Source organism: Chelonoidis abingdonii, chromosome 4 (genome assembly GCF_003597395.2).
Source record: "Chelonoidis abingdonii isolate Lonesome George chromosome 4, CheloAbing_2.0, whole genome shotgun sequence".
NCBI classification, from domain to species: Eukaryota; Metazoa; Chordata; order Testudines; family Testudinidae; genus Chelonoidis; species Chelonoidis abingdonii.
Genome location: NC_133772.1, coordinates 119,219,826 through 119,235,750, shown reverse-complemented (window position 1 = coordinate 119,235,750; position 15,925 = coordinate 119,219,826). Strand labels below are relative to the sequence as shown.

The following is a 15,925-nucleotide window of genomic DNA, read 5'->3' as shown; positions in this document are numbered from 1 at the left end:
CCTAGCATAAATCCTCTAAGCTTAATTACCAGCTTAGATCTGATAGCGCTGCCACCAGCCAGATTTCCAGTCTCTGGCGCCCTCTGGTCTCCCCAAACCTTCCCTGGGGGACCCCAAGACTCAGATGCCCTGAGTCTTACAACAAAGGGAAATAACCCACTTCCCTTCCCCCTCTTTACCTCCTCCCAGAACTTCCAGCCCTGGGTACACTAGGAGATACCGTTTCAAGTCCTTGAAATGCAAACACAGAGAGATCAAGTTTCTTTCACCCTCAGTCAGAGTCCCCGCAAAGGTAAGCTTTGCAACTCTGACACAAAGAGATTTCCCCCTCCCAGTCTTTCCCTGAGAGAGACTGTAACCCTGGCACAGAGATTCCTATCCCCCTGAGCCTCAACTAGAAAAGAAAATCCAACAAGTTTTAAAAAGAAAGCTTTATATAAAAAGAAAGAAAAAGACATAAAACTGGTCTCTGTATCAAGGTTGACAATATACAGGGTCAATTGCTTAAAAGAAAAATGAATAAACAGCCTTATCCAAAAAGATATACAATTTAAAACATTCCAGCAAACTACACACATGTAAATACAAAAACAATATAAAAACCTATTGTCTTCTACCTTTTGTACTTACACTTGGAAACAGAAGATTAGAAAAGCCTGGAGATAGAAATCACTCTCATAGCCGAGAGAGCACAGACAAAAGACACACGCAAAAATTCCCTCCCGAGCTTTTTAAAAATCCTGTTTCCTGATTGGTCCTCTGGTTAAGTGTTTGGTTCCCTTTGTTAACCCTTTAGAAGTAGAAGAAACATTAACGCTTAGCTATCTGTTTATGACAAGGGGCCCTAATTCTGACACTTTGGGTGGGATAAACAAGGGGAACTTAGGCTGAGTGTACCAGTGCCTAAGTTTAGGCACCCTGCTGCCAAGTAGAATTCACAGCCCAGAGTTAGGCACCCTGGCTTCTTATGCAGTACATGGGGAGAGAGAGGTGTCTGAAAAAGGAAGTGACAGATGTCAGCAAGCTGTGTGTAGAATCACTTAAGCTAGCCAGTAGGAAATGCTGAGGAGAGGGTTGTAGCCTAAGCCCCACTCCTCAAAGGGAGTTAGGAGCCTAACATAGGGCTGAAGCTGAGGCTTTGACATGAACTGCTCAGCGTCAGGACTGAGGTGGCTGTGTAGGTGCCCACCAGTGCAAACATAGGTGCTTAAATATTTCTGATGCCTACAGGGTAAGCTGCAGCTGAGCAGGAGTTTGAGGGGGGGGATCTTAACTTTGAACTTAGACATCTAAAGTGGCTAAGTCCCCCTTGTGACCTCCAACCCTAGAACTTCACATTAACTAACTTGCCCTCCTAACACTCCCAAAATGTAGGTAAATATAATTGCTGCCATTCGAAGGCAAGGAAAGTTGCGTCACATAGTGGTCAGGGCCCAGTTTTTCAGAAGTAGCCTTCATTTTTGGATTGCCAGCTTTAAACAAGTACCTCTTTGTAGTTCTATACCTAAAAATTGAGGAACCCAACATTTAGAGGCTAATTCTGAAAACATGGTCCTAAGGGTATGCCTACTCTGCATTTGGAAGCAAGCCTCCCTGGTGGTTGGATACAGAGATTTGCACTAGTAGTGCTCAAGCTAGCACACTAGAAATAGTTGTGCAGCTGTCGTGGCTCCAGCAGAGACTCGGGCTAGCCACCTGAGCTCAAACCCACCTAAATCCCTGAATCTGAGCTTGGGTGGCTAGCCCATGTCTCTGCCAGAGCCATAATATCTCACAGCTGTTTTTTGTGTGCTGGTTTGAGCCTTGATAGCATGAGTCTGTCTAGCCATGTTGTGGGGTTTGCTTTTACCTGCAATGTAGATGTACCCTAACTGATTTGCCCACAGTCAAACAGCAAGTCAGTGGCAAACTTCGGCTTAGGAGGAGTTCCTAGCTTTGAGTCTGCTGCTCATCCATCAGAACACTCTGCTTTTCGTATAGGTCTTTGTCTATCTAGTATTTTTAGTGTGCATACCAGCATGATATGTGTAACAGAGTTGGTCAAAAATTGCACATTTAAAAAATATGAAAAGCAAGGACAAATTTTTTTTTGCAAACATTCTTGCCAAAAGTTCCCTTTGGGTTTTGGTCTGCTCTAATCTGTAGCTACTGTGAGTTTCTGAATATACACTTTAACAAATATAATGAAAATGCATTTTGAAGACAACAAATGAAGAAATGACTTTAGATCATGTTACTCAGACTCAGTTTGTACATGGACTTTTGTAAACATATTTTTGCAAGTAAAAGTGAATGGATCATAAAAGAAGAGAGAAAATCTGAATTTGAGAGCAAAGATGTGGATAGTGGATTCTTCTCAGACAAATCTAAGCATACGTTCAATATTAGAAGTTCTCTTGTGATGATGTAAATGTAACAGACAGCATTTATTTGACACTGTTGCTGCAGTGATCAAATATCTTACTGATCAACAATAGGCTGCTTTATATATTTTCTCATGCTGCTTGGCTTCTATTGTCAAACATAAATCTCAGTTGAAGTAGTATCCAGGACAGATGTTCAACTTCACAGTTTTGCCAGGCTTTCATTAATCCTCTGGATACTGGAGGCAGTACTTTCTCTGCCTTTTCTCAGCAAAATGACATCTTAAGCCCATCCATGCTGCATAAACAATCATCTTCTTCTAACAAAAGAGTGAGACTCTCCTTTGAATTTGTTGCAACAAACACAATTGAACTGTGTTCCACAAAGGACACCACAGTCACATGTCATCTGTGTTTGTGTAGCTATAACTATCATTGTGCTTAACTGTTTTTGTATCAGTGAATTGTGGGAAAATCTGGACAGCTATCCCATAGTGCCCATTCACAAAGAGCAGCATCAGAGGCCCATGGAGCAATCAACTCTGGGATGTCCTACTGCAGGATACCTGAAAGAAAGGAGGACTGGCCACATCATCTTCACATACATGGTATGGGGTCCTGCATGTCTTAGCACACTGGGTGTTTTGGGTGGGAATGAGATTTAAAGGGCTCAAAGCTCCCCACGGCTGTGGGCAGCCCAGAGCCCTTTGAATCCCAGCCATGGCTCTGGCAGCCGGGCTGGGGCCAGGATTTAAAGGGCTTGGGGCTCCCCTCAGCAGCAGGGGCTCTGGGCCCTTTAAATCCCTGCCCTAGCCCCGCAAAGCTCAGGGTTCCCCCCAGCGGCTGGATCTCTGGGCCCTTTAATTTGCCCCTGAACCCCAGGGGCTCCCAGCTACCTCTTCAGCTGGGAGCCCCTGGCTGATTTGAAGGCCCTGTTTCCCCCAGCCACAGCCAGTGCCTCAGAGCCTTTAAATTTTGAAAGGCCCCGCCTCTTCCAGATGAGGCCACACCCCTCAGGACTCCGCAGTACCAGTAAGTCCTGTAAGTTACTTTCACCCTTGGCTGCCATGGTAATCTTACCTTATCCATGTTGTGCATCGACACAAACCAGCTTTAGAACCAATCATGTCTGTAAGAGTTCGGTGCTGGGGACCATCCTTCTCAGGCACGGCAGGGAGCCAGGGTGCCTCCCTACAGGCAGCAATCCATCCGGGGCCTAGACCCCTCAGCAGGAGCTGAGCAAACAAATAGTCTCTAAACAAGGCAGAGTCCCGGCCCTTCAGCAGGGGCTGGGTAAACACAGAGTCTATAAGCCCAGCCCTGAAGCAGGGCAGGGCAGTAAGCAGTCAGACTCAGGCCTTTCAGCAGGGCTGAGGAAGCACAGTATATAAACCCAGGCCCTAGGGCAGGGCAGTAAGCAGTTCAGGCTCAGCTCCTTCAGCAAGGGGCTGAGCAGCAGTTCCACAAGGAAGTCTATAAAGCCCCAAGCCCTGGTTCAGGGCGGGGCAATAAACAGGCACAGGGCTCAGACCCTCAGGCAGGGGCTGAGCAGCAGTTCCAACAGTAAGTCTATAAAGGAGGCCTCCTCAGGCCAGGGAGAGGGGGAGTCTGCCACCCTTGGAAGGGTGGCAGGGGAACACAGGCCCTCCCACTCCACTGCATTCCAGCCGGGACCCTAGCAGTGGCCAAGACTCACTGCTGTCAGTGGGATCCTGGCCACAACACACTGACATGGGTTCAGGCTCTTCAGGAGCCAAACCAGGGTCAGCTACCCCCAGGCCACTTCCAACCTCCCCCTCTCTGGGTACCTGTCTCTCACCAGCATCATCTGGTGGGTCCCAGACCACGGGCTCCTCTGGCATGGGGCAGGCTTGGCCAGTGCTCTTCAGGGTAGCAAGCACAGGGCAGACTGAGCCCAGCAGGAGCTCAAGCACCAGCATCTGTCCTCCCCCAACAGCCCACACCTAAGTGAGCACTGGGGCCAGGCCTTTATACTTCCTGTCCCACCCCTGGACTTCTGGGGGGGCGGGGACAGGTGGCAGTGGCTCCACCCACTCAGGCATCAGTTCTGGCCCGTCCTTCTCAGGCGCGGCGGGGAGCCAGGGTGCCTCCCTACAATGTCACTGATTAGTTCCTAACTGTTGAAAAATATAATGTAGACAACGTCTTTGTTAGAAGGTATTTCTATATTCACATTCACCATCAAACATTTCCTCCAATGAGCTGTGCTTTCTGTTCTCTGTGTAGCCTGTATGTCACAAATTAATGCATATTCAGTCTCTCAGATGTAATATAAACAGAGGCTCATAACTATTCAGTGTCAGACTCAAAAATGTTTACAGTTGGGCTCAAGTTTCAGGGATGAGATCGGGATTGAACTTTCCCAGAGAGAGCTATAGTTTGGTTCTGAATTTCTCTAGTGACGGTGTGGGGGTTGGGGAGAGCAGATTCTTCTCCAGGAGTTTAGTTCAAGCTAGCTCCTTAATAAACTGGCATATTAGGCCCATCCACGGTACATAGGCAATCATTTTCTAGGCCAGGTCTACACTACAAGATTAAATCGATTTTAGATATGCAATTTCAGCTACGAGAATAGCGTAGCTGAAATCGAATATCTAAAATCGATTTACTCACCCGTCTTCACCGTGCGGGATTGATCCGCGTGGCTCGCTGTGTCGAATCCGGAAGTCCGGTCGTCTAGCTGGAGTTCCGGAATCGATCTAAGCACGCTCTGGGATCGAGATATCGTGTCCAGACCAGATGCGATATTTCGATCCCCGAGCAATCGATTTTAACGCGCCGATCCGACGCCTAGTCTAGACTTGGCCCTAGTCAATCAGTGAAACTCTCCTCTGACCTTGTTGCAACAAACATAGTTGGATTGTGTCCAATGGAGCACAACAAAGTCATGTGAAATCAACCACATGGTTCAATGTATAGTACAGAAATATTAGAATAATCCTGTTTCTGCACATTCACATGTGGGGATTTGGTTTTATTAGATATACATTCATTGTGGCGACAAATTAAAAAAAATGTTACAGATGAAACAGTACAGAAAATGGGGGAACCAACACACATTCAGAAAAAAGAACATGCTTTCTTTCAGGCATCCTATTATAATAATCTTCATAGAAACTATTGTGATGTCTCAAACTCAGCAATATGAATTCCCCACAAACCAAGAAAAAAAAGTAAGCCAGAAAAGAAAGAACTCCAGTTTTCACAAGGACATCTTGGGCCCAATTCGGCTCCTGTTGACTCCAATGAGGACAGGATCGGGTCCCTTGAAATAAAGTTAGTCAAACATGGAAAGAAAAATTATGAGAAACAAGGGAATGGCTATATGGTTAGTCTGTTAGCATGAATATTTTTGCAGCATGAAAGCTCCTTTAAATATACCACAACAGCACAGAATGCAGAACGAAGTGTTCCTCTCCTGTGTTGCTGCTCTTTGGGAGCCATAGTACATTTCCGTGAACAGCAAAAAAGCAGTTCAGGGTCTTACCCTTTGGGAAATGTCACAGCGAATGCTTTGCACAAAAAGCAAGGACTGGTCTATTAAGATCACATTAAATGGCTCACAAATTTCCCATTTTCGCAGAAATTGACAAAGTTTGCCTGTTGATTTATTATTCATATACGGAGAGATGCTTCCTCGAGAAGAGCGTAAATACAATTTCCCCAGCCCAATCAGCCTCTCAGGCTTTCTGATGAAGTGATAAGCACAATAGAATTCAGAGGGATTAAGGGATGAGGTGGAAAATGAAAGCTGAGTTATGTTTCTGTAAGTTGTCTTGCGTGAAGCAGCTGCAGGGAGATAAAGAAAGCCAACTAATGTGAAAATATCTGCATAAGACCCCTTCTAATAGAAAACTGGGACTCCATCAAAACCCTGCTTCTGGAATGGATGACTCAGACCCTCAGTAACACAGAGTTAGGAGACTAATCCTGTTACAAGGAATTCTTCCACTTATATTTATCTGGAGGATATGGCCACTGCATACTGGGAAGAATACAAACATCCTTCCAGATTAGAATGTTTATTTATTGACCCTTCTGGAATGTTTGGCACTTAAGGTTTTATAGTTATTAACTCTCCACTGTTACCATATCTCTTGACTGAGAATAATTTAGTAGGTCTCCAGGGACAGTGTGGACAGGTAGGCAGGAGTAAAGGATTAGGAGTTAGGATTGCTTGCTCCTGTCTCTGGCTCTGCTGCTTACTCACTGTATGACCTTGGCCAAGTCAGTTATCTATGTTTTTGTTTATCCATCTGTAAAGAGTGCTTAACACTTAAGAATACCTTAATGGGGTTGTGTGAGTCTAAACACAAAGCAGCGCTTTGTGATCTTCAGATGAAAAGCTGTCTATATAGCTGTAAAGTATTATTATTCTTTAGATTGACTTGCAGTGGCACATCACTTGGAATCATCAGAAGAAACTGTAAGTATAATTGTGTCTAGGCTATGATTTGTCAGTTATTGCTTCTTGTGGATTTATGGGCAAGATCTGGAAAGTTTTGTGGAATTCATATTTAAGAGGCATATACAGAAAGGCATCTACTTAAAATACTAAATCAATAATATCTATACACTGCTGGAAAACTAAGTATTTTAAATAATTGCTTTGTATTAAGGTCTGCCAGGCTCCTCAAATGAAGTCCAAAAAATCCCAGCAAGTCTTCTCCTTTCTTAACTAATGTAGTCACTATATGTCATAGTTACAGCACAGTGATATTCAAAATATGTAGTTGTTTCATATCCTAATGTAGAGGACTACTGAAGTATCCTGCATGAAACTTGGAGTAAGGAGCACAAGTTGCAGGAGGGAAGAGTTTGGAGGAGGTACTAGGAAGTCTAGCTGCAGTTGCATCACCTCTGTAATTAGTTCTCTTAATAAAAAGCCAGCTTTAGAGATATGGAGTCCTCCCATTTTATTACTCAGCCCATGGTACATGAAACCTCAGTTAGGAAAGTAATGGTTAGTTGCCCCCCATGCTGTAGAATGCCAAGGGCACTGTCACAGGCTGGCCAGCCCTATAACACAAGTTTGGGCTCAGCCTAGCCTGTGACCTAACAGCACTGGAATGGGTGACCTAGGGAGGTGGTGGAATCCCCTTCCTTAGAGGTTTTTAAGGTCAGGCTTGACAAAGCTCTGGCTGGGATGATTTAGTTGTGGATTGGGTTGGACTAGATGACCTCCTGAGGTTCCTCCAACCCTGATATTCTATGATTCTATGAGTGACTCCTCAGCCTTGCCCATGATCTAGTCACTGAGGGGCAATTAATGATCCCAGCTGGCTGTGACTGAGTTAACTGGAGTGATTAACCCTGTTGTAGAGGACTACTTACACAGAGTTGAACTCAGATAAGGAGAGACCCAGGAGAGAGGAACAAGAAGGGGCCACTTGCTGGGAAAGGCCTGGGGAAGTCAGGCTGGAAGTAACCCATAAGGAGCAGCTTAGGGGGCTGGGGAAGTCCTGAGGTAGGGCTATACCTGGGTATACTCTGAGATAAACTGCCAGAATGTCTGCAGGTGGGAGGCAGTGGGGGATCCTGCTGAGGAAGCAGCAGTCTAGGTGGAACTCTGCAGATCCCAGGAGTAGAGGTAAAGCAGAAGACTTTAGAGTGGCTTGAGAGAGGCAGAAGAAGTTATTAGTTTAGAGGTTTATTTTGGAATGACAATTGGAACATTTGTTACTCCAGAAGGGGTTTGAACTTTTATGTGACTTGTTGAAGGGGCGGGTTACAGAAGACCTAGAGAGAGCCAAGGAAGTGATCAAAAGGGGATACAAGAGGCAGATTCCTGCAATGCCACTTCCAGGCATGAAGGGATGCTACAGGTAGTAAGTGCATTATCTTACAAGCCTTCCCACAAAATTAGGAATTCAGTTTGGCTGACATACCACAGGATTGGGCCCTCATTTGAAAGGCAGTCATCCCTTTGCAGAGATGATGACCTCAAGGCTGTGGAATTCGTTCCTCTTTGAAATCCATAATCCAGTGGGATGATTCGGTATATAGCATTTTAAAATACAATAAAATCTTATCACGTGCACAGTGCCTGTAGCACTGGTAGAAAGAAGGTGAATTAAACATACAGATTTTTGTGTTATTAATGGAGTTTACTATTGCCATCATTTTACAGACGTGCACAAAAGGATTAAGTAACACAGGACCCAATCCTGCTTCTTGCGCATGCAGGTTCTGCCTGAGTGAAGCAGTGTGAAGGATTTAGGCCATTAGTGTAACCAGTTAGGATTAGTGTAACTATTTAGAATTGCTGCCTGGCTGTCTCACTGGTCACTGTGGTCCACATCCAGTTTCCTAAATATCTCTGTGGATCCGGGCATATTTGTTTTTCTTTAATAAGTGTTCAGTATTACAAAGAAAACAGGGACTGTTCAATCTCAATCTATTATTATTAAGATTTTGATTAGTGAACAGGGCAAATTGCCTCTTAAATGAGGTAGATTTAGTCACTACCAACCAGAGGCGAAATCCTGACAATTCTGTTTTGGGGGTCAGTTCACTGAAGTTAATGGCAAAATCACCATTGAGTCCAATGGGAGTTTGACCACACCATCAATTTTTACTCACTCCCTTACTGAAGTCACTAGGAGTGATATCTGACAAGGGGCTGATGAGAAACTGGCCTCCATCTTCTGAGGTGCTAAGCACCTGAACTCCATTAACTTCCACAACAGCTGTGGGTGCCCAGCTCCTCTCAGGAAGTGTTCAGCATCTTTCAGGACTGGACCTATATAAGGACTTTTCCATTTGGTCCCAGAAGAATTAATAGAAACTGACATGGCAATTTTCGTTTTCAAACAGGCACAATTCCTAACAGGGAAAAGTCAAGGACCCCACCTCCCTGGCAGTCCAGTCAGACCAATTAAAATGATTATTATCCGTTTTTTTTGTCTGTGATGCATCAATCTGTGTCACTATTCTCTAAAGTGCTATCACTTTTCAAATTAATTCCTGACTGTTTCTGATGCGCACCGTGCCATTCGTTTCTTTAGTTGAATGAAGAGTTTAAGAGATCTCCAAGGCATCTTAATAAGAACCAGCTCAATGATGAAAAACATTTGCTGAAAGGTACATCAATATTGCTGCACTTGAGTAGAAATAGAGATAGATGTAGGCTGGTGATTGTGTCCAGGGAAAGCAATGTTTCTGCAGCTTATAAACTAAGAGTATGCTTAAAAGAACCATGTCAGGTATTTTTCAGTTTTATCCTCCAGTGTCTGTAAAACTTTCCTAAAGGTTTGGAAATAGTGTGTGGTGGGGGAGAGAGGAGGATGAGGGGGCAAATGTAAAAAAGTCCAGATTAGAAACTGGGGGTGCACTGAATGTAGCATTTGCTATGACCAGGTTATACTTTCATGTAGTATCTACACTCACTCCATGCTAGAGTTAAGTACGTGATTTTTCATTTTGGAAGAAACTGAAAAATGAGGGGAAAAATTTGGTTCACTTGAAGCCAAAATTGATTTTTTTTTAAACATTTCATTAGAACAAATGATAAATTCTTTTTCAATCAACCAACACATTTTGCATTGACTCAGATAGAATTTTGTTTAGTTTTGAGTCAGCTGAAATATTTTGATCAGCTTGAAATGAATTTTATTTTTTTTGCTTTTCATTTTGATTGTCATTTTTAGATGCTGTTTGTCCCTTTGTTTTTATTGGCCAAATTTCAACACAGAACACTATTTTGAAACAAAAGGCAAAATGAAATGTTTCAAAATGGTAACAATGAAGTGTTTTGACTTCTTTATTTTTGTCATAACTACTTGTCAAAGTCGACCTAAATTCATGACTTGTTTTGGAGCCCCCAAAAATGCATGTTTTGGGAGTAAAAATACTGTTTGCCAAAAAAAATTCACCCACCTCCTATGGGTATGTGTTTAAGTGAGACATTTTTGACCTAGTAATTCCCTTACATCAGACTACTTGCTGGCTGTCTATGGAAAACTGGCTGTTCATAGTGTGCTCATTTTCTTCTTTATTTCCAGTTGCCTTCAATGTTATGATACATAGTTTAACAATTGAGCAGGTGCATGTGTAGGCTAGAGTTTACTTCATTGTCCTTCTCCAGTGCCTAAAAAACCAGCTCCCATAGAAAGCAGGTGGAGACCCAGAATTCAGTTACTGAGGATTTGCAGCAAGGATTGCACAGGGTCAACCTCCCCACAATCAAGTCCAAAAGAAATTAATTCTTAAATACCAACTTTATAAAATCTTACGATAAAGAAACATAAATAATTTTACAATGCAACATGGCTACTTTATAAGCCATGTACATTATTTATGAATAACTGTGAAGATAAAGAAAACGAATTAAATCTAAATAGATTAGTCTGTAGAGAAATACAGTGAGAAAAATCTCAGTTTCCAAAAGCTTAGGTTTAGTTTACCTGAGTCTCAGTTAGAGTCTTTAATCACCAAATCTCTACAGTCTGCTGAGTCAAAAGCAACATCTTCCCTTAATTTGCTTGTAGAAATTTTCAGCTGGAATCCATGCAGGCTCTTCCTCCTCCCCTGCTGAAATCAGTTAGCTAGTCAGCTAACCAATCACTCAGTTCAGTATTTAGCTTAAAAAAAAACCTGTTACAAAAACAAAACAAAACTGAGAATTGCAAAATAAATTACTTTCCCCTTATCACATTAAAATAAAAGAAATGTTGGTGAATCATACTAGTTGAGACAATTTAACTAAAACAGATTAGCTAAAATCAAACAACGTTCAAAATATACAATTAAAATAAAATAAATTAGTTTTCCCTTCCAATTTCCCCTTTCTGTAATTTCTAGGGCTTCCCAGTTGGAGGGTTAACAATATCACTAACCTGCTGAAAAATGCTTCAGTTAGGGGAAATCAGCCTGCTTTCTGTGCCTGGGCTCAGATTCTCCCAGTCCACACAAGACACATGGTTAGGGCCCTACCAAATTCAGGGTCCATTTTGGTCACTTTCATGGCTGGGGTTTTTTAAAATTAGTCACTAGTAGAGTGGTCGTGGGATTGCTACCTTTTCTTCTGCCCTGCTGCTGGCAGGGGCTCTGCCTTCACAACTGGGTAGTCACAGAGGAAGGCTGCTGGCCGGGTGCCTGGCAGCTCTAAAACCAGCACCACCAGCAGCAACAGTGCAGAAGTAACCATTGCAGGGTATGGGGGGTGGTTACCATATATTCGGGTTTCCAGCAGTCTCCTGCTGGAGTTGGGAGCTGACAGCGCCAGCTGCAGCCTCTTCCATGTGGGGAGGTGACACCTCTAGCCACAGCCTCCCTGGGTGAGAAAGTAACAACTGGAGCCATGGAGCTTCCTACAGGTCAGGGGTGAGATAGTTCGGTGGTATGAGTATTTACCTGCTAAACCCAGGGTTGTGAGTTCAATCATTAAGGGGGGGACCATTTGGGGATTGGTCCTGCTTTGGACTAGTTGATCTCCTAAGGTCCCTTCTAGTCCTAATATTCTATGAGGTGGGCCTGGGACTGCCACTGTAGGGGAAGAGGAAATCTTCTCACTCCCCATCCCCAGCTGGGACTAGTAGCTGGAGCCCTGAACAGTGTAGAAGTCCCCAGCTGTGTGCCAGATTTCACAGTCTCTGATGCATTTTTTTTCACAGCCATGAATTTGGTAGGGCCCCACACATGGCCTTTTGTAAAGCAGCTGCCCTGACTGCTTGCCTTCAGGGAGTCAGAGTCCAGCAACAGGGAACCTACTGAGCATACCCAAAACTACCACAACCAATTCCAGAAACCTCAGAGTGTGGAGAGCTAAGTGTGCATCTGCCTAGCAACAGGACCCCAGACACAACTCATTCCCACCCACTCCCTAGCAGATCTCTTAAAGAGACATTTCCCTACTGGGCACATGGGACATGCCCACTAGTTGTAGGGTGATGATCAGTGCTCTTTCTGCTGTGGCTAAGTGCAGAAAACACCCCCAAATCTGGATGCTTATCTGATCTTACATACAAAAGAACTTCTTGCATTTAAAAACTGGGATGAATCTAATGGTGAGGAAAAGGGCCCCTCTTATAATATTTTGGAAAATTCTGCTTCTGATGCTTGCCAGAATTAAATATTTATTGCAAAGGTGTGTAAAAAATGGAAAATAATGGAGGAGAGGGGGGGAGTTAACCCAAACAATTTCCCAAACTCAAACCAAAGCTTTTCAAACAGTGGGATGATTCCTGTTTTATCAAACATGGTTTGCTCTGGCCTTGTATATTGTTGAGTTTTAAAATTTCACAGTGGCAAAATATGTATTTTTTTGGGGGTGGGGGGAGAAAGAGTTTTAAGGATTTGATTCTTCTCTTGCTTACAGCAGTGTACATCAGTACTCCTTTCATTGGAGTAAGTGAAGTTATATCACTGCAACACTAGTATAAGTGAGAGGAGAATGAAACCCTATAAATCCAGAAGAAACTCACCAATTAGATAAGTTTTAGGTGGGTCAGAACTGAGATTTAAAACGTGATGATATCCCTTTAAAACAACTGAAACTTCAATAAACATGGAAAGTTCAATAAATAAAAGTAAACCTTCTGTCAAAACAGCCGTCACCACTGGATGATATCTAAATGCCAAGAAATCAGCTCCCTGGCAAGAAAAGGGGAAGGCTTACCAGTCACTTCCACATGAATGACACTGGCTCCCTGGAGTGATCAGTGCAGACTGTACTAGTCATTGATCTTTGCAATTTACACTCAGCTGGTCTCCTGTGTTTCTGTGTCTGACTGACAGTTGTTCATATGAGACTTGGGTTTTACAGGACTGATCGTTCTTCTCACAAGGTCTAGTTTGCAAACAAGATTGTAACCTGCTCTCTTGATTTAGATTTTTATTGCTAGACAGGGCCAAAAGGTCAACAGTTTTTTATTGTCAGTGGGACTTGAAACTGCTACCTTCCCTATTGGCTTCTGATGTTCCCTTACTTATGTTTCAAAATCTTTCTCTTTCGGGGTTAACTAGAAAGTCTAATAATTTCCCATTTTAAAAGGAAAGTGATGGGATATTTTGAACATTGAAAAAAGCTTCAAACCAGCTTCCAGATTTTATGCTTGTGATTTTGTGGGCACAATTAAATATGGGCATCATTTCGTGAATGCACATATTTGCAGGTATAGCATACTTAAATATATTGATTTACATTTTTAAAACAACACACAATTGCGAAGGCACCCAGACCTTGTTAAACTCATAATCCACGTCAGAATAACCACCTTTAAATATGGCATAATAAAATATTTACTAATCCATAAACCAAAGCAAGAGATTATACCCCGTTCCACTCATCTCAGAAGCCCGTTGCCTCAAACACCTAAAGCAGTGATTCTCAAACTTTTTTTTTTTTCTGTAGAGGACATGAAAATTGCTGAGAGTCTCGGCAGGCCACTTAATAATCTTTCCAAATGTTTTTGTACTATTGGCTAACTATTGTAAAGCACTTTGGATAAAAGCGCTATATAAAAAAACCCTTAATAATTAAGGGGTTTTTTTTTGTTCTACTAATAAAAGCACACAACTCATATTTTAATATCAGTAGTGTTATCTTTCTAATGCAATGATGTGTCCTCTGTCCTCCACTGCAGCAGCCCCCAAGCTGGGGCTGGGAAAGAGGAGGGGTCTATCCCCCACCACAGCAGCCACAAAGCTAAGCCTGGGAAGGAGGGCTGTCTCTTCCTGGCAGCTGCAGCCGTGGCGCTGGGGAAAGTCGCTTCTTTCTCTGGCCGCTTCAGCCCTCCACATCCCAAATTGCCCCCACCCCCTTTTCTCACCCCACTGCCCCCTCCCACCTATCCCCTATCCTCCCAAGGCCACCACCTCACCTTATGTATGTGTCTTCTCCAGGGTCCAGGCACCTAATTAGTGGAGACACGGACCACAGTTTGAGAACCTCTGCCCTAAAGCTTTATCAATGAATAACTCTTTCAATTTGCCCTGAAATGTGCAATGTGTGCTGGAGATAAATACCGGTAAATTAATGATTTAACTACCTGATTTGTGAGCACACTCAGAAAGTGAGATGTAAAGATAATGTCACTTGCATGCATCTACATTTGCTGCTGCAAAATGGGAGTCTTTCTCAACAGCAGTCTCTCTAAATTCCTTTGGTTAAATTACATGACAAATAAATAAATGATGCATTTAATAGGATACATAATGCTGCTAAAACTAAGGTATTAGGAATTAATTGAATATATATTAGGATTTTGTATGATTGCCTATCACTGCTGACTCTAAGGGTTTGTCTACACTTGAAATGCTACATTGGCAGAGCTGCAGCACTGAAGAGCTTCAGTGAAGACACTATCCGTGCCAATGACAGGGGTTCTCCCATTGGAGTAGATAATCCACCTCCCTGAGAGACGGTAGCTAGGTTGATATAACGCTGTCTATGCCAGTGATTATGTTGGAGTAACAGTGTCACTTGGGCGTGAGTTTTCATACCCCTGAGCAACATAGTTGGGTTGACCTATCTTTTTACTGTAGTCCAGGCCTGTGAGCTTTCACTATAATTGTAAACATAGGACTAGATTCACAAAGGAACTTAGGAATGGTGGTGCTGAGCATCAGTCCACCCTGAAAAACTCAGGGATTCACAAAGCCTGAGTGAGGCATAAAGGCTTCCTATACAATGAATAGAGGGAGCTAGACATCTCAGAATGGGATTCACAAAAGCCAGCATGCTAGGTAGCTCCCCACCTAAACTAGCTGATGTGAGATGTTGAGGAGAGGAGTATGTCTTAAATCCTGCCCCTCTCATGGAGTTTGGCACCTAAATCTGGGTTGCAGGGCGTCCTCTCCTTCTGCATGGGAGTCTCAGCTGCAAACCCTGCCTTGGAGTTAGGCGTTCCATCTCCTCCCACTCCCAGCTTCTTGCAAATAGCATAAATGCCTATCTGCCCTTGATTCTTGCATTGCAGTGGGGCATAGGCAACCAGATTCACAGAGGGGAGCTGTAGGGCGTATGTGCAAAGGCAAAAACATAGGCACCTAGGGAACTTTTACTGCAAAAACTTAGGTGCTGAGTGAGTTAGGGGTTTACAGTGTTCAGCAGCCACTAAGTGGGGGGTTTGTGCATCCCAATGGGGCCTGGTTCTGGGATTTAAGTACCTAAGTATCTCTGAACCTCTCCTTAAATTTAGATTTAGGATCTTAAATAAGTGGACTGATTTTCAAAAGTGCTACCCCCACCCCCAATTTGCACTGAAACCAGTGCTGAGCAATTTTGAAAATCAAGTGACCTATATATGTGCCTATCCCATTGAGCTAGGCACTGTACACCAATACAACAAAAATAGCAGCCCATGTCCTCGAATAACTTGCAACCTAAGTTTATGATGAGAGAAGAAAATCATTCCCACGAACAGGAAGGCGGTGTATAACGTTAACTGAAACAGTCACTATTAGTATAATCTTAACAGGCACAATGTGTGGGGTCAGCTGATGGTGGGGCAGGGAGGAGTTGTGATAAGGAAACAGGTTTCATTTACACTTGTCAGTTGACTTAGTATGAGCAGTAAGCAAAAATACCTACATATACA

General features: G+C 43.3%; 1 long non-coding RNA gene across 1 annotated transcript in view; it reads right to left on the bottom strand.

Moving 5' to 3' along the window:
* Positions 1–424: 424 nt before the first annotated feature.
* LOC142046667 (uncharacterized) overlaps positions 425–15,925 on the bottom strand; it is a 493,183-nt gene continuing 477,682 nt past the window's right edge. Inside the window, exon 2 of the long non-coding RNA XR_012655671.1 lies at positions 425–568. This is a non-coding gene — a long non-coding RNA (uncharacterized LOC142046667). The remainder of the gene's footprint in view (positions 569–15,925) is intronic.